The 25178-nt window shown below is 44.8% G+C and overlaps 1 protein-coding gene across 7 annotated transcripts in view; it reads right to left on the bottom strand.

The window, feature by feature from the left end:
* Positions 1–25178, bottom strand: part of TSHZ2 (teashirt zinc finger homeobox 2) — a 439082-nt gene that overhangs the window by 113244 nt on the left and 300660 nt on the right. Inside the window, exon 3 of one of the 7 annotated variants that reach the window (XM_070247189.1) lies at positions 7220–8545. The exons of the other annotated variants lie outside the window; for them this stretch is intronic. The gene's annotated coding sequence lies outside the window, so the exon portion shown is untranslated. Of the gene's footprint in view, positions 1–7219; positions 8546–25178 lie in introns of those variants that run through there. 7 annotated transcript variants of the gene reach the window in all.

Raw genomic sequence — 25178 nt, 5'->3', positions numbered from 1 at the left:
TAGAGGACCAGAAGACGCTGTGAGAGCTGAGGCCACCACATGCCACCATGGCCACCCCTGTGAAGGACCCCACCTTCCCTGCCTGCACACGCCCACCATGCCCGGGACAAGTCCACCCCCCAAATTAGTTGGATCCCTGGGAAAAGGGGAGGTGTCCTGAACCAACTAGGATTAAGTTTCTGCCACTAAAAAGAGACTTGAAATAGGAATTTAGTTCAGGTGAAGAACAGAAGAGAAAGTTGCCTCTCTCTACACCTGAGTTGGTGGCCGGGATTCTTTCCTGTTACAGGGATGACGTGGCTATTTGGTGACTAAGCTGAGCTTAGGTCTTACTCCCATCTTCTGTTCCTATCTGCCAGGGATTCAGAGAGGAAGAATTTGGAATCCATTCCCATAAGCCCAGGCGTTGGCCAACACGCTCCTCCTTCACCACGACGGCTTCATCAGGGCTCTGAGTCCTGCCCACGCTTGCCTACCTCTTGCCCACAGTTTACAGAGCACTGACACCGCCATGACCCTGTGTGACCCTCACGAAAACCCCAGAGGTAAGGCTGGCTGAGAATCTGGGGCAGCAGGTCTCACCCTCAGCACTACTGACATTCGGAGCTGGATGGTCCTTTGTTGTGGGCCTGTCTGTGCGCTGTGGGACCTTTAGCAGCACTCCTGGCCTCTGCCCACTAGATGCTAGTAGCAGCCCCTCCAGTTATGACAACCAAAATGCCTCCAGGCATTGCCAACTGCTCCCTAGGGGGTAAAACCACCCCTGCCAGTGATTTTGCAAATCCACCATGGCCAGTTACTGTAAGTTTGACCCAGGATAAATTATTTAACCATACGCTCCCAAATTACTCCTTTTGGAAGAGGAGATAGCGGTTGGGTTAACTGTTCATTCTTGTGGTGAGGACCCGTGAGTTACGGTAGGAGAACTCCTGGTGGGGGTGAGTGGGCCTCACAGATGTTTCCCTCGCTCTCTCCCGGTCCCACGATAGAGATAGAGAATGTTAAGGCTTGGTGGGCGGGGTGAAGAGACTTCCTCCAACCCAGGCCCATGGCTCTTTTTCTGATAAAATCCTTCAATTTTAGATGGAAAGAACTAAGAAAGCATCCCCTCCACTTGGGGAAATTCTGAATGTAATAAAAACATTTCCATGATCGGGGATGCTGACTAGAGCCCAGGCGCCTGTAAGGAGGTGTGCGGGATCCCATTGGACATCGTGACTGTGCTGCGATGTGGGCACAGATGGTATCCTTGCTTTACAGGTGAGGAAACGGAGGTTCAGAGAGGTTTGCTAACTTTCCTGGGATCACACCCTCAGCTACATGAGGGGGCCGTGGACCTGTGACTGAGCCAATCACCGCACCGAGGGACCGTATTCTGATGTGGTGAGTCACGCTTCTGCGAGTCACGTGCCGGCTTCCCAAGGTTGCTTCAGCATACCACTAGTCCTATTACTCATTTAATATTTTTCTTCAAGTGGATTAACTTTTTGGACTCAGTATTTTAAAAGACGTTTTATAGCGCTCCTCTAGATTGAAAAGCAGTTTCAACAGGCACTCATGGAGGGGGAAGGCGCTTTTCACATTGGGGGGCAATGTTATTTAGTCATCCTTGGTAATGGTGACCTGTGTCGAATCTGGGGAGCACACGGTTGGTCAGCTTCTTATACTCAGTAAATGTCCAGTAAATAGGTCGTGGGAGACCCTATGGGTTGGCTCAGTCACTCTCCATTCACAGCTGATGTCCCCATACATTCCCTCCTATAGAGGCTGAAAAACAAGGTACTTCACCTCCTGCCTCCTTTGCAGCTTCAGGTGGTCATGTGACGCTGTCCTGCCGAGGAGCTGTGTGGCGATGGAGTCCTTCCTGACTGAAAAGGCAAAACCTTGCTAGAAGATATTCTTTTATCACTTTCCTCTTTGTGATGGTTAGTTTTACATGTCAACTTGGCGAGGCTCTAGTACCTAGTTATTCAAACTCTCATCTAGGTGTTGCTGTGGATATGTGATGGAAGTCCATAATCAGTCAATTTTAAGTAAAGGGTGTTACCCTTGATAATGTGGGTGGGCCTCATCCAATCAGTTGAAGAACTTAAGAGTAAAAATGAGGTTTCCCTGAGGAAGAAGAAATTCCACCTGTGGAGAGCAGCCTCCGCTCCTGTCAGAGAGTTTCCAGCCTGCTGGCTTGCCCTACAAACTTCAGACTTGGCCAGCTAGACCCACAATCGTGTCAGCCAATTCCCTGAAATGAATGAATGAATAAATAAAATCCCACTGGTATCTACCTATCTATCTCTATCTCCCACTGTTCTAGTTTCTCTGGTATAATCCTGACTGATACACTCTTCCTCCTTCCTTTTGCAAAAGGGACGTGAGGTATGAAGATGCATCTGCCATCTTGCTGCTACGTGAGTGACAAGCATGGGGACAACGCCTGGATGTTAAGCCCGATGGAGCAGAAAGAGACGGAAAGAACATGTTTGTGAATGGCCTCCCTGTGCTTACCTACCAGCTTGGACGGCCCACCTCCGGGCATCTTAATATATCCGAAATCAGAATGCATCTTCCAATCAATGACATCTTACAATTAATTGGCGGGATGGTGGTTGTCTTTTTCTCCCTTGCAGGTGCTTAAATAATGGTGCACCTTATAGTCAGTGGTATCTTGATTTAATAAACTATGGTAACTGCAAACCACGTATTGACGATTTAAGCTGTTGTCCGTTTTGGCGTGTCCAACACACAAGTGTGTTACCCCCCTGGGCTTGAAGCTGTGAGCTAACCAGCCCTGGGAGGCACTGGGAAGGCTCAGCATTTAGCAGCAGTGCATGAAAACCCCTCTCCTCCCAGCGCCCTTGTCTTTTCTCCTGCGGCTCAGCCAACATGGAACAAAGTGGCCACAGGCTCAACCTTTCTTTTCTTCCCGAAGATTTCCTTTTAAATAAATGGAATCCTCCATATGCTTGCATTTTACCTGATGAGAAAATAAAAGCCTTCCCAAATCCTGTCACTTTTCACCCCACAGAATCCACTTCCCAAGCTTAATGCAGGTTGAAATGAGTTTTTTTTTAAACTGATGAAAATATTATAGGAATTAAAAACCAAACCTATTAATATCCTGATTAGACTCCCCATGTTAATTGCGGATTCTTTCAGGCGACAGAATGGGTCACTGTCTGGGCTTAATGTGATAGCAGTATTTAATAAGAGCTGCATTTAGGAACAGCAGTTTGCAGCTAAAACTCTGGCCGCTGGCAAATGAGGTGGGGAAGTGATTTTCCTCTCTCCCGCCTGTGGGAAATCACGGCAGGTGCCGAGGGTTGCCTCTGGGGAGGGTGAGCCAGGGTGGAAAAAGGGAAGCATGCGTTCCGTTCGTTCTTTTCCTTTTCCAACACCCTTCCTCGCAACCTCAGCAGGCTTTCCTTTTTCCTCTCTCCACAATTCCAAGAGAGAATGACTGAGATGATTCTCCCACGCGAAAGGAAATGACTCAAGGCAATTTGTCTAACAGAAGAATTTTCTGGGATTCCCATCACCGAAATTTCTACCTCCTTCAACCATGGGTCTAGGGCAGGGGACAAAATCAAATGTCTGCAGTGTCCAGAGAGGGAACATAAAGGGCTGAGTGGGGACTGGGGCAAACTGAACCCTGGTCTTGTCTTAAGGGACCAACCCTATTGAGTCTTTGCCTATTACCCACGCTTTTCATTTAAATTCTGTCCAGAGTCTGAGCACTCCTTATCACCTCCACTGCTAACATCTTAGTCCGAGGCAGTGGTGGGCCTGAAACGCTTGCATGCCTCAGAATCACAATAAGGGCTTCTCAGAACCCAGGTTCCTGGGCCCCATCCTCAGGGGTTCTCATTCAGTGGATCTCTGGTGAAGCCAAGAGTTTGCCGTTAAACAAACTTCCAGATGATGCTGTTGTTGCCTGCTTGGGGACCACACTGTCAACCACTGATCCAAGGCATTGCTTCTCTTGCCCGGGATCTTGCAGCAGCCTCCTCACTGGCCTCTAGGAGTCCAGCCTTGGCTGCTCAGAGTTTATCTTCCCATCAGGATCCTGGTTTCCCATGGCCCAGCTGTGCTTGCTCGTGTCTCCTGGCTCGCACCAGGTCCCAGAAAGAGAACCAAGTGCCTCAGCCCTGTCTGCCTTTCCGGCAGCCCTCCCTGGCGTCTAGACGAGGATTCATACCTTTCGTTGGCTTCTCTCTGGTTGGTTACTATCTTCCATTCAAGCTGCTCAATTAAATTTTTTCAATCATACTGCTTTATAATTCCAGCTCCTTAAATAATCTTTGTTAAAAACACACTTTATTTCTCTTCCCTACCACCTTTATTCATACATTTCCTAAAGACCTAAAACCTAGGCCCATTAACTCAGCCTCACTCGACGCAAATATTAATGCATCCAGAATCTGCGTGGATGCTTGGTAACTCTGTCCTTGGGGAAACAGGTTATAATGCAATTCACAGAAATCTGGCAGCTTTTCTTCTCAGCCGTTGGGGCTGGAGAACTTCGTCCACTGAGGAGCGTCTTACAGTGAGGCCCGGCACACTGTGGGAAAGGACTGGGCTGGAGCCCTACATACTTCAGACGAATCCCAGACAGATGTCAGATAAACATATTTGAATAAACTGAACGTCAATTTTCTCTTTAATCGCTGGCTTTGGAAGGGCTGGGACTTTCTGGACCTTATCAGTGCGCTGTCATCTTTGATTCCCTAGTCATATTTCATGCATGCTTTTTTTTTTTTTAGTGTCAAGATGATGGGGGCGCCGGAGGGAGAAAGTAGAAAGAATTATAAGTTTAGGTGAAGATGAAACATCTGACCCCCGCCAGAAGTCTTGGTCAGGACGACTCAGGAGTGACTCCTGGGTGCAGAGGAAGTTGTCCCGGTTTGCTCAGGGCTCACGGGTCGGAGGACTCCTCAGGATACACTAACCATGGTCACATTTCTTTCCCCTTACTCTGTCAGTTGAGTCATTCTTAACATTAAGGGCATCATATTTTGCATCACTTTCATTTTAAAAAGTGTGTGTATCACCCCAAATGAGTGCATGTGAACTGCCGAAATCTGAATTCGCTTGGGTTTTGATAGTACTAGAATTTTTTTTTGGAAGATTAGCTCTGAGATAACATCCGCTGCCAATCCTCCTCTTTTTGCTGAGGAAGACTGGCCCTGAGCTACCATCTGTGCCCATCTTCCTCTACTTTGTATGTGGGACACCTGCCATAGCATGGCTTGCCAAGCGGTGCCATGTCTGCACCCAGGATCCAGACCAGTGAACCCTGTGCTGCCGAAGCAGAATGTGCGCCCTTAACCGCTGTGCCGCCGGGCCGGCCCCTGTGCTATAATTTGATATGTAACACACTAAAAATACATGCAAGATGTTAACAGTGGGGGAAGCTGGGGGAAGAGTACATAGGACCTCTCTTTACATTTCTTTGCAACTTCCTGTGGATTTATAATTATTTCAAACTAAAAAGTAAAAAAAAATACATATGAGACTATGTATAAATATAAATACATAGAGACAAAGAGTCAAGATCAGGGCATGGCAAACTTATTCTGTAAAGGGCCAGATAATAAATAATAAGTATTTTAGGCTTTGTGAGCCATGTGGTTTCTGTTCCTACTACTCAACTCTGCCATTGAATCATAAAATTAGCCAAAGATAATATGTAAACGAATGAGTATGTTTGTGTCCAATAAAACTTTATTAATAAAAACAGGATGTGGGCTAGACTTGGCCTGGGGCTTCAGTTTGTTTCAACCCCTGATAAAAATTTGTGTACTAAACATTGACGTCTACTAAAATGTTAATAGCTGGCCTGGTGGTCTAGTGGTTAGGATTTGGCGCTCTCACTGGCATGGCCTGGGTTTGTTTCCCAGTCAGGGAACCACACCACTGTGTGTCAGTTGTCATGCTGTGGCAGCTGCATGTTACTGTGAAGCTGAAAGCTATGCTGCTGGTATTTCAGATACCAGCAGGGTCACCCATGGTGGACAGGTTTCAGCAGAGCTTCCAGACTAGACAGACTAGGAAGAAGGACCTGGCCACCCACTTCTGAAAAACTGGCCAGGAAAACCCTATGAATAGCAGTGGAGCATTGTCTGATAGAGTGTTGGAAGGTGAGAGAGGGGGCAAAAAGACCTGGCAGGGTTCTGCTCTGCTGTACCCAGGGTCGCTAGGTGTAGGAATCCACTCGGCACTAACAACAAAAAGTTGTTCCTCCCTCCAGCTCTCTCTCTCTTTCTACCTGATACTTTAATTTCCCTCCAGTGGACGTATATTACTTATATTATTAAAAAATAAGGTTCTTGCTGGTTCTGATGATTTGTGGCTTTGTTTTTAGAAGAGATATGGAAAACTACCCAGAATATCCTACAGAATACGATGCCTTTTTCTCTGCCCTCCCCACAACTTTTATCCATGTGATTAGTCTAGATGCAGGACCCGTGTTTATGACTAAATCCCACATGTGGCATTATCTGGTTCATAACCCCACTGTGGTTCTAGCCAGCTGTGCCAGTAGAAGCCAGAGTCAGGAGACTGAACTTGATATGGATGGTCAGAGGGCGAGAGAAAACAGGGCTTTCTGGAGTTAAATTTGATCACAAACGGTTTTCGGGGCTAGGTCACTGAAATGTGGGCCTCGGGTCTGTGTGTAACCACCGCCCCCACGCTTCCTGCTTCGTAGGAAGCAAAGGAGAGAAGGGGCGCTTTTATTCTTTTATTTTTATTTTCAGTTAATTTTACAATTAACAAGGTACAATCAAGGTGCTTCCTGAAGTTTCCAGTTGGGGACCAAGAATGAAAAGCTATCACACTGGCTTGCTGCCTTAAGCCTGGCTCTAGACAAAACAGTCTGAACAGACAGTTGTCTCTCCGGTTTTTAAAGTTCAACAGGAAAGGAGACAGAAGTTGAAGTTCTTTGGCAAATGAATTCCAGTGATGAGAAACATTCCTGTTTTACATTAAGCTTAAAACCTTTCTGATGGCAATAGTCAGACCTTGAATTTATGGTAGAACCTGATTTTCTAGCAGAAATGATGCTTGCCTGGCTATTAATTCTTGACCAAAGTCCAGAAGCTTGACATTATGTAGAAATTATCAATAATAGTGTATTTAATTGCTAATTCAACTAACTATTCACACTCTGCCACCAGTGGGTATAAAAATTTCTGAAGTATGTATCAAGCAGACTATGGGGTTATGGCTTGGAGCATGTAATTTTCTTTATTGATCACATCTAGCCACAAAAAGATGTAAGGTGACACATAAAGAAAATAAATAATAAGGCTAAGAAAAGGAAGAGAAAGGAAATATCTTAATAAGAAGAATTAGCACAGTTCCTGTGATTAACCATCCATTTTGGATATGAGCTTCCTGGCAGCCATTGTAATAAAAAGGACAATACAACTTTCAAGCTTCTTATGATCAGACTAGAAAGATGCCAATTCCTCACTAAATTAGAAATGAAAATGTCTTACCACACATTCTACATGAAGAATGATCAATTACCATTGGCTTATCAATAATAAATCATTTATCAACTAGGGCACAGGTGTCAGGGAAAGTTCACCACACTTGACATACTCGCAGGGACATCTTTCTTTCTCATCAACGTTGCAAAAAGTCCAAGTTGCTATGTCTCCTTTATGTGAGCTGCTCAGGAATAATTAGCTTAAATTATAAATGATAAGTCTGTAAAGCTGAGATCCAAACTAGTTATAAATAGAGTTGGAGTACCTGTTTATGTGGGTTTTCTTTTAAGATGCAGCCTGGATAGAGCGTGCTGCAAAGTATATGCAATTCCTGTAAATTTAGCTGTATCGGCGCACATTCTCTCCTACTGGTCACGGTACAATAGCAAGTTTGGGCTCTCTGGGTGAGCAGCGCTGTCTTCTCTCTCTTCTCCTACTGGTCACCAGCACACACCCCACCTGTCTTCTTTAAAACCCTCCAATGACTTCATTTTGCATACCCTTTGCCATGGAATTCAGGTCCCTAAATGATCTGGCCCCTTTGCGTCCCTTTGAATTCACCTCCTCCCACTTATTTTCAAGTTCATGAGGCAGCAGCTTCAAGTCCTTTCTGTCCCTCAGGTGCACAGTTCACTCTTGCCTTGGGGTGTTCTTTGCACAGCTCACCATCGCTTATTGCAAAGGTTTCACATTGGCCAGTACTTCCTTGATCATCCTGTCGACACTAATTTCACCATCATCCCAGGTCTCAAGCTCCTCAGGCTGTTTTGATGCCTTCAAAGTCCTTATCACACCTGGCAATGGTCCCGTTTACTTTCTCTCTTTGTACTAGATTATAAACTAGTCCTGCTGTGAGTAGGAGATTTCTCTGATTGTTCACTGCTTTGGTACAGTTCTTGGCACACAGCAAGCCCCTAGTCAGTATTTACTGTATCAATGAATGAATCAACAGGCAATCAAAGATCTGATATTGAAGATAATCCTTGACTCACCACTGGGAGGGTCTTCCAGCTACTGTTGGAGCTCCAGGTTTTGGACCAATGCATTTCTTGTTTCTAAGGAATAACAGAGTTAGTGGCTGTGCATCGGTAATTAATCAGGAACCTGAGAACCCTTTAACGTCCCACAGCCAGTGCCCAGATGACGGGGCCCTCCCTTGATAGAAAGAGCAACTTGTGTCCTGTGTGTTCTGGTTTGGCATGTTCTACCCAACAGACTGAATGAATGCACATTGTCTGGAGTGATCTTAGCTCTCAGATGCTGTGTACCTGTGTGACTTGAGAGTATGAGCTTGCAGGTTTCCTCATCTGTGTCCTCATCATCCTGTATACAACATATCCCTGCTACACGTACAGTGCATGTGGCATCAGGTTTCCATGACCTTCTCAGTTCCAAACATTTTCCAGGACATGCTCAGTTTCAAATATTCTCCCCTTTGATCCCTCCAAGGACAGCTGAGCTTGTATACCACAAGAGCTAATTTTCATCTGGAAAATCTGATCATCCTAATTGTAGACCTGCTAACTTTTGCCAATTGGCAAGGCATATGGTGTAAGATTTTCCCAGATTCCCAAGTTTGTGAACATGAGCTTGCTGATACATGCCTGGGATTCTCCCAATTCTTATTTCCCTCAGGAGTCACATATTTTCTGTAAATATCTTTACACAACAAGTTATTTCAACTCTTAGTAGTAACGTTTTCTTCTTCAACTTGATGGCACCTCTCTATGACTAAACACAGTTATGATGTCACATCCTCAGCATTATGGCACACACAATGACAAATGAAGGAGAGCAAACCCTTGTTGAGAGGTGGATGTCGGGTGGTTGACTAGGGGCACTCAGTGGGCAGTTGACTTGTGCCTTCTCATTAACATTGCGACACAAATCAAATTTATGCCACAGCAAAAAGATAAGTTACTACATCTTTACCACGTGGGTTGCAGAGGAATAAATGACTGAAATTACAAGTAAATCCACAAATGCTGAGATCCCAACTACCTACAAATTGGGTTGGATTATCTGTTTACAGGTCTGTTTATCCCACTGAACTATGAGCTCATCCAGGATAGAAGCCCCTGCCTTAGTCTTTCTTTCCTTACTACCCAACACACTGAAGGCAATTGCTGCACACTTGCTGAATGAATGATGGAAACTTACACACAGTTATTTTTCCACTAATACCTGAAATTTCACCATTAGCAAGGCTTCCCTTGTAATAAGCAAGCTCTTTTCTTCCTTTCCCATTCTCAAAGAAGCAAGCTGAGAAAGAGGAAGCAGGAGTGATACATGTGTAGGGCACTTCCTCCAGGATACCAAGGCTGCCATTTCTAGGACTGGCATGCCCATTTTTCTTTCTTTCTCTTATATCCACTGATACAAAAAGAGTCACACACTTAAAAACAAACAAACAAAGCAGTGCCCTCTCCCCTCATGAAGATACTTGCCTGAGTTAGAGGATGTGTGGCCCTTTGGGAGAGCTTCCAGAAGGCAGACCTCCTGGCAGGAATACAGCTGTGGATGCTCCAGGCCATGGCCCCAGGCCCCCTACATGGAAGCAGTGGCCCTTCTGAGTGGACCTGACATTTCTTCCACTGGAGGGCAGTGGTGTCCACACACAATGGCCAGTTGCTCTCCTTGGGCCTGCTCCAAGGTCCAAACACAGCTTCCTCTCCAGTGCCCCCAACTTTCCTCTTTACTAGTGATTTTTTTTTTTTTTAGATTTAGATTTTCATGGAAAGTCATTAAAACACCCAAGTTATAACAAACTCTCACTTCAGAGATATAAGTAGGCCAGGTGAAATTGCACAGAACAGTGCTCCCAGACAATTAACTAACTGCTTGAGATCTCAACTCGGGTAAATGATAATGAGCATAGGCGTTAAAACCCCAGACAAAACATGGAAAAATACAATGCTTCAGGTGCAAAAACACGAATCTCAATTTTCACAGTCCCTGTGTTCATAATGCAGTTTAACTAAGACCAAACTCTGCTTCTGGATTATTCTGTTCCCCTTGGCAAGTTTTTTCCCAATAATTAGGCCTCAGCAATTCTTCCAGACTCACGTACTCTGATGTGGTTGGACCTGTATTGACTGTTGCCACTCCATTTGCTAATTTGGTCATTTTATGGTTCCTGAATTCAACCAGCCAACTTTTGTTGAGCACAAAACTGGCTGCCTAACACAGGCGTGAGCCCTGGGCACATGATTCCTGCTCTTAGGTACTCTTTATCCAACAGAGGAGCATGGTAATAACACGCATTTTGTGATGCATCGAAATCAAGACTATGGCAGAGGGACGTTCAAAGTGCCAGCAGATTGCAGGGGAAGGAGCCACTAGCTCTGCTCGAGAAGGTCAGCAAACGCTTCACAGAGGAGGCGACGTTTGATCAGAGGCTGGGAGGATGAAAGGAATCTGCCTGTCTCTCCCTCTCCCACCCCGAGCTTCTCCACTGGACCTGCCGCTGTCAGACCAGCGAGTGCTATGTGCAATGGAGGAGGCCGTCTGCTCCCTGCTATGGTTCAGAGAGGTGAGAAGGTCCCTTCCACTCATGCACCTCTGCCCTCGAACTTGAACTTCCCACCATTGGAACCATCTGTGCGGTGAAAACGTTCTCTCGAGGAAGTTTGAGTTAAGGGGAAAATGTTTCCTGGGGAAGGGGTGACATGAGCACAGTGAGAGAGATGGTCATAGAAGTTAGAGAGGAGAAACAGGAAGTATCTTGCTGGAACTCATGTGTACAGATGACTAAACAGAGGGGGGGAGAGGTTAGGAGGGGCCAGGAGCCAGAGCCCGGACTCCAACCTCAGCCCTTCTGCCCTGTGTCAGGGATTTACCCCATGTCAGTTGGTCTCAAAGGATCCCACCAAGAGGATGTGATAACGCACCCTGATATCTAGACACAAAGGGGTGGTTTTGATAGGAAGGAAGGAATCCTTAAACTGTAATTGTCATCCTTTCATTTATTTACTGATCCATTTAAGCCTTTAACATTTAACTATGTCATTTCTTCAATCAGTCATTTATTTACTCATTAAACAAATACTTCCAGGGTACCTTGTATGGCTCTCAAAGGGTAGAATGCAGGAACTGAGACTACAATGGCGCATCAGTGTCATGTTGTGAACCAAAGAAGTTCATTTTGTAAGAGTCACCTGGAACCCTGTGATGAGAGAGAGTGAGGAGCAGTCTGGGTTCAGCGGGAAAGGCTGGCTGATTCATGAGGCCACCTTGGCTGATGTTTGCCAACGTCTGCATCGCTAGCATGGGCTCAGAGGCTCAGGTGAGTGCCCCAACCCCAAGAAGTGGCTTGAGGTTCCCAGACACTCCTGGAGTCACAACCCTGACATTTTAGACCTAGAAAGAATCTTCCCCGATCCGACACCTTCTAGATCACACTCCAGATCAAAGATTAAGGTGACCAACTTGTCCTGGTTTGCCTGGGACTTTCCTGGTTTTAGAATGAAAGTCTGGCATCTTGGTAACCCGCTTCATCCTGGACAACCCGGGAAGGTTGGTCCCCCATCCTCCAGGCAAATCTGCCGAGGCTTGGGCCCATATACTCACGGCCCCTAAGACACTCGTTTCTATGGACACCAAACACTGAGGCTTCAGTAAGATGGGCAGGATGACGTTTCGCTTCTATGGGGAGCTCATGGTTTCTCAGACCAGAGTTCAAGTGAGTGTTAGCCTTCTTGCCAGAAAACTCCTTCATACTGGATTCTGGGCCCAAGGAGAGCCGGGCCTGGAAACATGCTCAGCAGCCTGCCTTTGCCACAGGGCCTCCCCAGTGGCAGCAGTCGAGCGGCAGAGCCTGGCCTTGGACGGTAAGGAGGCAGGGACCCTGGTGCCTCTTCCACAGGCTCCAGGGGAGGCAGAGAGGCAGTAAAAGCCAGCCAGCAACCCCCAAAAGTATAGCTCAAGGACAATACCAAAAGAAGTAGATTGAAGTCTTTTACTTATAAAATAAAATTGCTGTCTTTTGCTTTGTGAAATTAGATGATATTTCTAATCTCCCATAAAATTGTCAAGGTAGGATAAAATTCTGTTTACAGATAAGGAAACAGTCCCAGAGAGGTTGTCTTTCCATCCAAGGTTACCCAGCTAACAGCAAGGGCTCAGCCTCCGTGGACCGAGTCTAAGCCCCTCCCATGACGTCCTGCTCCATCCTTTTATTACCTGCATTTGCTACATGGCTTCAGGCAAGTTGATTAATGGAAAAAAGAGGGGACTAGTTCCTCTTGTCTAGCCCAGCTACCTGCAGCATGAGAGGGTGAGCAGAAGGGCTTTGTAAACTGTGAGCAAGTCACCACTTGTGGCCCATCCACCAGATTCAGCTCACAGGGACTTCGCGCGAATGTCAGGCCTCGCCTTCCCTCCGTACATCATGAGAGCAGGTGTTACAGGGTCCACATTCTCCATGGCAAGGATTCCCCGGAAGTGAGGAGCAGAGATCCCTCTAGACAAGGATCGGCAGCCCAGCCTGCTTAGTCCCCACGCAGCCCCCTCATTCTACTTGTCGTCTGCTGGCTCCCTTGGCGTTTGTGTTTGCAGGAATTTCTGCAGTCACACAAATGGATGCCAGCCTTCTTGAGCTCGGAGGGAACCACTAGGAAAGGAGTTTCCAGATTTGGGGATATAATGGACACAAGTGAAATTTCCAGGAAAGAAAACTATATATAGGACCAAACTTTTAATTTGCTTTGGATGGACACACAAAACAAGAAAGATGAATTCCTATGACCATCATGTAACAAAAAGAGAGGACATTTAAACTTTCCCAAAGTGAGAGGAGCAAATCTCACTACTGAAAACCCGTCGCCCAGTGTAGAGATGGCGTGGAGTGGCTGCTCCACAAATACCGAATGCATGTTGTTGGATGAGCTTCAGAGCAAGAAAGAGTCCTTCAAATTAAATAAACTTAGCTTTACGGAAATCTCACTTATATTGGGACTTATTTTTCTAATTTTTTAAGAGAAAAATTTATCATGGACCAGAGTTAATCTACCCACTGCTTCTTGAGGACCCTGATCTGGAACAACATCTTCATCACTCACTCAGAGTAGGCATAAGGTCCAGAGAGGGGCATTGACTTGCCCAAAGACACACAGCTCATTACAAACAGGTCTCCCGACCCACGGGCCCCTGGATCCCTCCTCCTTCAGTTTCTCCTGAAATGGGATGAAACGCTGGGGAAGGAGGCAGACTTTTATGTGGTACTTGAAGAGGACACTTTCTTTTCAATTCTCTTACTTTTTCTGTTGAAGTCAGAGTGAGCTTTGTGCTGCTGTGTTTTTAACACCCCTTTAACACTTGTAATCTCCATTTTCTGTGGAGAAAGAGTCGGCCTTGGGCTCAGAGCCTCTGGGCAACATGTCTACCGAGGCTTTTAATGCCACAGTTTTGTTATTACTGCGTTTTCATTGTTATAGTGGTCCTCCATTTATGACAAGCAAAACTGGTTTTTGTTTATGGTAGTAGTTTTACAAAGTGTTCATTTGATTTAGGTAAAAAAGCATGAGTCGATGCAAAGAAAAAGTTTGACGTGAATAGTGGCAGGAAAATAGTGCCAAGAGGCAAAAAAGTCATCATGGTGGGAAGTACCATGGTCCCAGACAGGGACTGCGGTTCCAGCCTGCCTGGATTCAGAGCCACCTCCTAGCTGTGTGACTGTGGGCGAGTTACACCACTCTCTGTCCCTCAGTTTCCTCATCTGAAAAATAGGGAAAACAATGAACCAATCTTAGAGGCTGCTATGACGACTGAGTGAGGTAACAGGTATCAAGCAGTTAGAACAAAGCCCGGCATGTTGTAAGTACTTTATAAAGGATGATGATGGTGACGCTGATGATGGTGTTGACAGTGATGGTGATGGTAACGATGGCATCCAGCCTCCACTGTCAGGGAAGCCAACAGCACTCTTGTTTAGGACACCAACCCTTCCTCTCTCCCCTTCCTCCCACCTGTGAGCATCCCCGCATCTGGCTGGTTCTCCAGGGTGATGTATGTGAGAGACCCTCCTCGTGTGTGAAAGGTTGGGACTCACTTGCCACCTCTCTTTGGCTCCTCTTTGGATTATTCCACGTGACAAAGCAATTGTCCCAACCTCAGAGTGATCCTGGCTCTGCCACGGCGGTGACAGCACTGAGGGGTCCACAGCCACAGCCGGGGGGAGGTGTGGCTGCCACACCGACTGTCCCCAGGACAACTCCCCATCTGTCGGGAGCCGGCTGGCTGGTGCTGGTGGAAATGGGGGCTGCTCTGTGGGTCTGGGATGAGCTGGAGGGAGGACCGCTCAGCAACGCTCTTGGCCACTGAAGTTTAGGCTGATGGCCCAGAAAGGGTGGCTGAGCTTTCTCTTGAAGAAGGAAAAGCAAATGCAAGAAGTAAGCCCCATCCAGGATATATGTCAAGATTTCCGGAGAATGAGAAATATTTTGTATCCAGATCCTACCATATCTTAATTAACTGTACATCTCTCCACTGGGAGGACAGGCATTTGTTTTATTAACAGGGATAACAGTCACGTTTATCGAGTGCTTGCTCTGCTCCAGGCTTTGGGTGAGCACATTACATCCACTCTCTTAAAAAAATTTTGTGCCTCTGATTCAGCTGAGGAAATCGAGGCTCAGAGAAGCTAAACAGCTTAAGTGCTTGATTCTCAAGTGGTAAGTGACAGTCCACGTGAGATCGGGCCAGCCCACCTCTCTGGTTTGTTTCCATGATGCTCTCTGCCTTGCTCATGAGACCTCAGCCACTGCCTGTGATCTGGAGCAAACTAACCTTGTCTCTTCCTTGGGGTCTTGGCCCCTTCTGTTCCTTCTCCCTGGAACGCTTTTCCTGGATCTCAGCAGGGCTGGCTCCTTCTCATTCGAGTCACAGCCCAATGTCACTCAGAGCTCAGAGGAGCCTTCCTGGATCACCTTGGCAGATGCAGCTGTCCCCTTTCCCAAGCCCAGTCGCCCTCTACCTCATGACGGCACAATGTGGCAGTGAAGAGCAGACTCTGGAGACGGATGCCTGCGCTCTGGATCCCAGTTCTAACTCTTGTTTAAACTCTTTGTGACTCAGTTTCCTCATCTGTAAAGTGGGAGTGTAATTGTAACTTACAGGTTTCCTGTGAGTTTTAAACGTTATATTTAATGCATATATAAAGTACTTAAAACAGTGCCTGGCACATAGTAAGCACTCAATACACATTAATGTTTATTTATTGTCTTTCTCTATGAGAATGTAAATTCTACAAGGGCAGCACTTTATTTGGTCTTTCACAACTGTATCCAGTGCCTAGCGCACAGTAGGTGTTCAAAAAAATTTTAGATGAATGAACGTCTAACTCCAAAGCCTACGCTTCTCACTGCTGTGCCAAGCTGCTCCTCCTGCTAAGGTCGCTGTTTTACACCCGCTGCCAAGCATGGTGCCTAGCCCTGGGCGAGGGGGGCGCCCAGTAAAGGATGAGCAGAATTGATCCCAGCAGCTCTTCCTTCTTCTACGCCCGGGGAAGCCTCACAGCATTCCTGCCCGGATGCCAGCCCACCACTCGCCCTCCCACCCCCCGCCTTTCACCTGGCAGATCCTGGGCGGCATGTGTGCTAGGCTCTCTCGTCCAGTCCTGGGAGTTTGCTGCCGCTCACTGGATCCTCTCCAGATCATTACACAGGACAAACAACTGTCCTCAACACCACGCCCAGAGCAATGCCACAAAAGGCGGCAGAAGCAAGCTTTGGTACATTCTCAATATCTTTGGAGGGTGTTTACAAGTTGAATTCTAGAAGGTTTGGGTGCATTTACGGAGAGACTCCGCTACATTGATTCTTTCAGTGCCTATTTCTGGAAGGGTCTTGCGAAGGCCCATCCTCTGCTCCCTTTTGCCAGAAAGATTATTCTAAGATGCCCTTTCTCTCTGCTTTCTGAACTTTTACGCATCCTTCATGGCCCGGCTCAAATCTCCCCTCTCCTCTGGAGTCTGGCTGAGTTAGTTGTTCTATGATCCTGGCTCATTCTCCACTCTTTGTTCTACAGTCAGCTCATTCACCTAGTCGTCTGTTTAACAAATACTAGCTGAGTCCCCAGATGTGCCAGGTCCTGTGCTCTTAGAAAGACAAGCAAGATGAAAATCTCTGCCACCAGGATGCCTTGAAATGGATGTCCATCTCTCCCCATAGATTTCTCAAGGGCAGAGACGTGTCCCCAAAATTCAGCAGAGGGGCTGGCCCAGCGTAGGTGCTTGACCTTGCAGAATAGAAAGTTGATTAATTGAATAAAGGGAAGGATGTATAAAGATTTTGCTCTGGAACACGGACTGTGGAGTGTGCAAAAGGAGGGCTCTTGATGGGCAATGTCTTTTTTCCCTTGAGTGATGAAGGTGCTACTCTCTGTAAGAAAACCAACATTGCTCATCAGGCCTTGTAATACGATTCACTCCGACACACTCCTTGTAAAATCTATGCGGGCTGCAGAAATTTGTATTCTCACTGCCCTGGAATGTGGCACTGGACTCGAGGTCTGCATGCTGATGTCAAAGCGGGGCTGCAAAAGTACTTTTTCCTTTTGCTGACTGGCATTCGTGCATTTTCAGTTCGAACTTGCTTTCCGGGTGGGGGAGGGGAAGGAGGCAAGGCGCTGCATCCTCCATCAGATAACATCTTTATCTTAAGCATTTCACAGCCTTTCCACTGCAGCCCACAGGAGCTGCGTCTGTGGTTGGCAGAGATCAATGCAGTCAATATTTTTGACTGCAGAGCTTTCTATGACTTACACATATTTAAAAGGATAAAACGCAATCAACAATTCTCTGCGTGAACTTGACCATTCTAATCCTTATCTTTGATTCTTTGGGATCGCAGCAGACAGGCTAAGTCTCCAACATATCTTGCCCAGCACCAGGGAATTCCGGCCTGGCTGGAACCTTCAGATACCACGGCCTGGGCTACATGAGTTTGTTTCACTCTGGGAAACTGGACTGGAAAACTAGATGTTGCAGCATTTGGGAATAACGGTGGCCTTTTTCTTGGACCACTGCTTTTTGCTAAACACCACACTGTTTTCTTTCACTGTTATTAACCAAATAATGAGCTACCACTCTCAGGGGTATTTGCCTCTTCAAAGGCCCTACTTGAGGTCAGCATTAAGCCAGCACACTGGAGCTTTAGTGTGGGATTGCAGGCAGCTCACTGAAATGGTGTCATTTACAAAAAATACGAGAAATGATTAATTGGGATGACTTTCACCTGAAGCAATTTCTCCTTGAATCTAACATTATGAAAGGGATGATATGAGCCAAAAGGGCAGGGATGGGCAAACTTTTTCTGTAAAGGGCAGATAGTAAGTAGCTTTGGTTTTGTGAGCCATATGGGCTCTCTTGAAACTACTCAACTCTGTAATTACAGCACAAAGCAGCCCTGGGTAATCTGTAACTAAATGGGTGGGGCTGGGTTCCAACAAAATTTTACTGAGGGACATGGAAATTTGAATTTCAATTTTCATGTGTCATGAAATATTTTTTATTTGGATCCCTTTTTTTTCCCCAATGACTTAAAAAATGTAAAACCTTTATTAATGCACAGGTCTTACAAAAAAGTGGTAAGCAGGATTAGGCAGGCCATAGTTTGTTGACCCCTGCAACAGAGAGTCATGATTAAGAACAGGCCTCGGGGTCAAGAAAAACTGGGGTCAAGTCCTGGCTTGCCCACCTCTTGATAATTGACCCCTGGCAAGATGCGTACTCTCTACGAGCCTCCATTTCCCTATTTGTAATGTGGGATTAATGATAAGGTCTACTTCATGGTTATCTTAAGGATTAATGGAAATAATGCCCATAAAGTGCATAGCATAATGCCAAGGACATAGTAAGAGTTCAAAAAATTCATGTGTTCAACAAATATTTATTGAGCAATCATATGGGAGAGCAGTGTATTAAGGTGGTGGTGTATTTATAATGGTCCTTTGTCTCATTGGGCTTAAAATCTAGTGAAGCTGATGAAAACTATCTGTTTATTATTAGTTTATTATAATATTATTATATTACTAATAAAACTGTTGTTAGTAATAATGCCTGGGCTTTGTGAAAGAGAAGTGAAAATTGTAAATCAGTAGATAATGTAATTTGTGATTACTGCGTATTTTCTGTTTTCAAAAACAGTTAAAACTCCCACAGCCTCCCGTTACATTAGGTTCTTTTATGATCATTGTGGTTACAAAAATGAAAGGTGAAACACAGTTCCCTTTTCTTAGACCAGTGGTCTCAAAGGGTGGTCTCTGGGCCAACAGCATCAACATCGTTTGGGAATTGGTTAGAAATTCTAATTCTCCAGCACCCCCGAGACCTGTTGACTCAGCAGTCCCACAAGCCTATGTTTTAACAAGCCGCCAGGTCATTCTGATTCACACGGATTTAAGTTTGAGAATCGCCGGTCTAGAGAGCCTGTAAACTCATTGACTTGTGCAAAGTCACAGACCTAGGAAGTGACAGAGCCTGGATTTGAACAAAGGTCTAAACAAGACCTTAAATTCCAGAACATGCTGAGTTCAAAGACAGGGTTTATTTACCCATGGCAATGGTGCCAGCGGGACTAAGAAGAGAAGCGTGAATGTGTGTGTGTGTGTGTGTGTGTGCGTGTGTGTGAGGAAAGAGGTCTGCCCCACTGCCCTTCTCCTTCCCCACTGTTCATTCAGGCTCAAGATATCTTAGACTTCTCTTCCAGCACTTTCTGTCTTGTCAATGGCATGGGGACTGGGGAGCAGTGGGAATGGTCTACTCTAGCAGGAAGGAGTGTTTGACCCCTGACCTCATTAGAATCACTTGTAGATGGTGTTAATGAAAAGTGTAAGAGCTTTTCATGGGTTTTGTTATTCTTATACAGACAATGCACTTCTTTATCACCTGTCCCAAGGTGAGACCACTCCCACCACCCAATTTGGTATGCCACTTTAGTTACCCTAACCTCTCTGTGTTTCTATGTTCTTCTTCTATAAATGGACATTGTAAAACTTCATGCATGATTTTCATAAGCTCCTGTCTTTGGCTGCCCATTCTGCACATGCCCACCTGCCATCTGTGGTGGCAGCTGCTGGTCACTCTTCAATATACATTCTTCCCTTCTTCCTTTAGTAATAGGACCCCTTAAGTTGTAGCTGGGTTTGTGGCCACCCAGCTAAAGACTACAGGACCCAGCCTTCCTTGCAGGTAGGTATAACCATGTGACTAGGTCTGGCTAATAGGATGTGAGCAAAAGTGAGTGGCACCCTAAGAAAGAATGAGCATGCTTTCTTTTTACCTCTGTCCTTCCTTTCTGCAGACTGGATGCAGACAATGGTGGGAGCTGAGAAGCCATTTTAAACCATGGAATGGAAACCATGTGTTGAGGGTGGCAGAGCCATAACAGAAGAAGCCAGGGACCCGGACACTGTCAATCAATGATATTGGTCCTGGGACTGCTTATATTTGTATAGTTAAGGTGAGAAAGAAGTAAACTCTTTTATTTAAGACTCAAAAAAAAAAAGCAATGAGAATCTGTTTCCTAACTAGTGTGTCACTTTTTAAGGCATAGCTTAATTTGCTCCTCCTCTCCTGTTCTGCCCCCCCACCCTACACCCCTATAAAATGAACCTACTTCTTCTGTCACACCCTACACTGTAGTCACTGTGAAATTACCCAAAAGGTAGAGTGAACAAGTGCTTAGATGACTGACAAAGTGAGGACACCAAAAGGAATGTACAGGCGTCCCTATCCTCGAGGTTTCAGGTGTCAGGACCCCTGTGGATACCAAAATCCATGGATACTCAAGTCCCTTCATTGAGCCTCTGTGTCTGTGGGTTCTGCATCTGGGGATTCAACCAACGACTGATCGTAAACTCAGTGGTACACTGTCCGCTATTGGTTGAATCTGAGCATGCGGAACCCATGGATACAGAAGGCCGATTGTATATGTAAATATATAACAAAATGAGTAAAGTTCAGCTTTGATCATCTTAGCCAAAGTTGCATAATCAAAAAATCTAGAAATAATTTCTTATTTTCAGTGTATGTCCTTTTCTTGTCATTTTAAACATAAAATACTACTTTGAAATGCATTTGGATGGAAAGAAGAGCATAGTAACATCTCAGTCCTTGGGTCTGGTAAAGATCTTAGTCTAACCTGACTGTACCCCTCCAAAGTATTTCAACATAGCTCCGATTGTACTTCAGGGAAACCCTTCATCCTCCCACACCCCTCCACCCCCCACCAAATAGGCTGAGGGTTCCTAGAGGGCGCTGTCTGTTTTTCTCAATTATTTCATCTTTATTGTACACTGTTGTTATTCATGTCTCTACTGCCAGCTTGTAACCCAGTGTCTGGCACTTCGAAGTTACTACTGAGACATTTAAATCCTCAACAACAACAACAATTAGCCAGATGGCAGGTGCGATCCCTATATGTGCCTCTTTGTGGCCGGGGGTTGTTGGAAAGAGGAGTCACCATCTTCTTTTGTCTTCTTCACTCTAAGGCTCAAAAAGTTTGAATATTATGCCTAAAGTTTCACAGCTCTTCAGTGACTATTTTAGTTTCAATATCACACACATCTTCACCCTTGCTCTTGTCATTCCAGCCACACTGGACTTTTCTCAGTTCCTTGAACCCACCATATTGCATTCTCTTCCAAAGGGTCTTTGGACTTACTGTTCCCTCTGCCTGGCACACCCTCCACCTCTCCTCCTTCCTCCATGATTCTTTCACCTAGTGGATACCCACCCATCTCCAGAGTTCGGCTTGAACATCGCTTCCTTTGGGAGGCCTCTGACAAATTCCCATACTAAGTTAAGTCTTTATGTATCATAAGGACCTAACTCTTTATACTTTTCCTTTTAGCATACATTGCAATTGTCATTGATTAGTTATTTCTTTATTATCCATTTTCCATGCTAAAAGGTCAACTCTATGAGAGCAGGGCCATGTCTGCCTTATTCATTGCCTATCTTAGCCTGGCACATAAAATATGCTGAGCAAATCTGCATAAATAAACAAATGAATGAACATCAGGACAGGCAAAAGGAAATCCACAAAAACCAAGAGGAGAAAGGAGTCTATTTTCCCTTACTATGAAAGCAAATAGAACATTGCAGTTGGGTAATTTGATTTGTTGGGCAAACACTTTCATAGAATTTTGACAATAACCAAGAGCAAGCACAGCTATACAGAAAGTTCAGAAAGAGGTAATATTTCCTTTCACATGATTTAACTTTGATTCATCAAATACTGAATCAAAATCTGGAACCTTTGCTGTATGTTTACAAGAGAAAAGTATAGACGGAATGCAATTCAGAGAAGTACCCAATTAAAAGTGTGGATTTGCTTTTTATTCCTTTCCCAGAGGAAAAGTGCTATCTGCCGAACCTATACGACTTAAGAGAATGATTAGGTACCTCAAAACAAATTAATACTTTTGACATTGAAAGAAAACCTTTAGGCTTCTAAGATATAATGTGAAGATGTATTTAAAGGTGTAGTAGAGAGTTTCCAAACACAGTCACTATTAATTCCTTCCTCTCCTGTACATGCATGCAGTTATGACCATCAAGAGGTTGAGTCTATTTCCCCTTTTCTTAAATCTCCTTGAATTGTAGCTTGTTTTGACCAACAAAATGTGGCAGAATTGATGTTGTGCCAATTCTTGGCCTACCTGTTAAAAGGCTTAGCAACTTTTGCTTTCTCTGGGAGAAGGCAGCCACCATGCCTTAAAAAAGCTAGGACTAGATTGTAGAATGATGAGAGCAGGTGGTAGGAGAGAACTCAGGTGGAGGAGCATTGAGGCATCAGACATGTGGGTAAGGACTTCGACCTCCCACTCCAGCCCAGTTGCAGCTGAATGCTGTCCATGGAGCTCCCCCAGGTTTTACCCCGTTGAGCATAACTGCTTTGCAGAAGCTTGCTTGAATTCCTGAGTCACAGAATCATGAGAAATAACAAGCCATTGTTGCTTTAAGCTGCTAAGTTTGGGCTGATTTGTTACACAGCCATAGATAACTGAAACAACATGATATTCCAGTTACTAAGCGGTCACTTTTCTGACAGCCTCTATCATATACAATAAAACTGAGAACTGATAAACAAATAAGGTACCACACAGCCCATGCGCTTTGCTTCCGGCAGGGATGTTGAAGTCCTTACTTAGGACTTATGGTCTCTATGTTTATGCACAATTTTAATGTGTTTGTTCATCTCATATGGGAGTAAAAGACAAGTATAACATTATGCAAATTGGAAGCAATTTAGTAGATTTTAGACAATATTATGTTTGATCCTCTCACTTTTAGATGGTGGAACAGAAGCCAACAGGGGTCAAGTAACTTGTTCAGGTTAACGAAGAAAAAGGATGTATTAAAAACAGGAAAGTAATCCAGGATTTCTGGTCATCCAAATAAGGTACTTTCTTCATTTTACCTTTCTATTCCATAGAAGAGACAACTTTAAATGGGTAGGGAACAAAAAGACACATAGCTATGATGAGAACACTACAGGATGAGATGGAAAGCTGGCGGGCGCAATCTCAAAAGCATGACAAACCCCAGTTGCTGCAAAGCGAAGTCAAACAGGCCCATTAATGCAGAGGCTTCCCTGTATTTGAGCCCAGAGCAGTCCAATACTTGGTATTCATGACCACGACCCTGAGTCAGAAAGCAAAGATTAAATTATGTTTCTCATATTCTATTTGAGGAGGTAGGGAGGTGTGTAATGCACTCTCAGAAATATTCCTATGGAAAATGGTTAAAATAAATATACGATTTGATGTGCAAAGGGATAAGCTTCAGTTATGTGGAAAATGCATTTACACGGAACCGTCCGCGTCAGACAAATGAGGCATTGCTGTATTTGCAAAACGTTCAGCATGTATTCCAAGTCTTGGCTAGTCTGAAGGTTTCTGCTAAATGAAAAATGAGCTTTACTTGTGTCTAAATCTGAGCTTAAGTGCACTCTCTAAAACCTTCCTGGGAATTTTTTGGACAGGTGTCTCTTTTCAAACAGCATAATATTTGGACATTACATTTTAAATATGTGCAGATAAAAATGATATTCCAAATCTGTATTTCACTCATAACCAGATGGGATAACAGTAGTGAGAGTAACTGAGAGACAGTCCTTCACGGAAAAATAATGGAAAGAAAACCTAACCTCCTCCTAACCCTGCCTGGAGGTTTGTGGCTACAAGTTCTAGAGTGAGCATTATATTAGCCAAAATCTGAAATGATTCAATGTGGTGAGACCAACATAAAATCTACTCTCTTGTTTCCATACAGGGTAGCAATATTTTCCTTTTTAAAAACCTAGGGTTTGGGGGACAATATAAACAGACTTTGCCACCTGCAGGCCCTTAAGAATGTGGAACAATACGCTCATTGGTGGAATCCAGCTGCAGGCCTGTTATGTTTCATCCGCACGGTGCTTGGAGAAGTATCCAGATTTGAATTCCTTTACAGAGATGGAGCGATTGCTGGCCGCTCCATCCCACTCCATTTCACTCTCTCGTCTTCTGCCTGCTCTGCTCATTTACATACGGGCCTGGCTCTTGTGGCTTTTGAATTTTTGACACCAGACTTAGAACCCTAATTCTTTTAGGGCCAGAAGGAAAAGGGAACATTCGCTGCAATCCAGGGTTTTGCAACACTTTGGGTGTGTGACATACCATCAAAAGCCACATATGCCAATGGCCAACTTAGCCCAAACCGAGCAAATTGGCGATTAGTACGAGGCAGCCACCATTATAGCGTATCCATATTTCCCAGTATTTGTAAGAGAGTTTGTGGTGATTGCATTACGTGCTAGAGTGCCTTCCAGCAGTCTCGTTGTCTAAGTAGGAATGTCTAGTGCCCTGACCTTACTCTCTTAGATACTCATGAGACATACTTATTGCATTGTCCCCAAAGATACTATATTTTTTTACTGTAGGCTCGTCATTTGAGTGAACTTGCATCATTCCTGGTAAGATGCCTATATAAGACTCATCCAACTAAAGCATTGACTGTCGAACCTTCACCCTATGAAGATGAGCCCAAGGCCCATGAGGATGGGAGTTGCCGGGGACCTACAAGAGGAAGTGACAACTTGGACAAGCAGGACACACATGGCAAGTTCTCTAGATCTCTTTAAGAGACTGTGTATGCGAATCTGAGTATCTGATCAGTCAAGACACACATTTAAAGTGTGCAAACATTCAATGAGTGCCTACTATGTGCCAGGCCTAGGGGTGATTTATTTCATGTATTATTATCTCATTTAACCCTCACCAACAAAACAAATCTACTAGAATGTTATAAATTTTCTGAAGCTTACTTATAAACAAAATGGAATAATCTTTGGAGGCCAGAAGAAATACTTTAATATCTTTCATCCATATTCTCTTTACTGTTAGGAAATTGTATTAAGGCAGGATGATTTGAATGCCCAGATTCTGAGTATAGACATTCTTCCAATCTGGCTGAATGATTTTTAAACTTCAACTTGCATAAGAATTACAGTTCAAGGTAATGCACAATACAGCAATACACCAAAACAAGTACACTGTACTTTATGGATGGCTTAAGGAGTTTTTAATGGTAAATTTGTGTATGGGCAATTTTCCTCTTATGAGCTGCTTTTAGAAGTTTACACCTTGTGAGACGCAATTCTGCTCTGTGCTATAACTCTCACTCTTAGCTTGTTGCAAGATATG

The sequence above is a fragment of the Equus caballus genome, chromosome 22 (genome assembly GCF_041296265.1).
Source record: "Equus caballus isolate H_3958 breed thoroughbred chromosome 22, TB-T2T, whole genome shotgun sequence".
Taxonomy (NCBI): domain Eukaryota; kingdom Metazoa; phylum Chordata; class Mammalia; order Perissodactyla; family Equidae; genus Equus; species Equus caballus.
The sequence above is the reverse complement of the archived record's forward strand: the minus strand, read 5'-3'. Positions and strand labels throughout refer to the sequence as shown.